The sequence below is a fragment of the Penaeus monodon genome, chromosome 24, assembly GCF_015228065.2.
Source record: "Penaeus monodon isolate SGIC_2016 chromosome 24, NSTDA_Pmon_1, whole genome shotgun sequence".
Classification (NCBI taxonomy): domain Eukaryota; kingdom Metazoa; phylum Arthropoda; class Malacostraca; order Decapoda; family Penaeidae; genus Penaeus; species Penaeus monodon.
Window position 1 is genome coordinate 36,471,390 of NC_051409.1, and position 636 is coordinate 36,472,025.

A 636-nucleotide genomic window follows, 5' to 3' on the forward strand; every position below is an offset into this window, starting at 1 on the left:
GGATTAGGTTGTGCAAATTTGTTTTTTTTGCTTGCCAGCTCCTGTGCCTCTCAAGATTTGTAAATAAATAAGGTCAATCTGTGTAACTATTCTTCCCTTTTGTGTATAAGCCAAAGTTTAATACGTAATAGCGTATTTCAGTTATTTTTCATTATGGTTTTACATGACTAATTCTCCATACTGGAAACTTCCAGATAGATCTTTCAGCTTTCTACACAAGAGACATCTTAATTCAATGTGCACAAATTTTGATCAAGCACACCCTTACAAATATTTTTTTCTTCGTTGCAATTGATGTCATGTGACTACTATAAATGACATAAGAGTACCTATCTCCCCTTGATCTGTAGCGTAACCAAAATCATGATCTGTGTATAATGTAACCATCTTTCGTGACGCCTTGCACAGTGCAGGCATTGGTACTGTAGCTAAATGTACCGGAAACAATTGTGTTATAAACAATATATACCAACTGTAATTTGCTGTATGTAACCATATAGTTTAACGCCTGCGGGTTACGGGTCCCGAGGTATCGTGTTCACATAGTTGTGCAAAGTCATACTTATATGGATAAACACATTTTTGCTTTTTTTTTTTTTTACTTGCTAACTACAACTCGTAATGAACTGGGCAAAG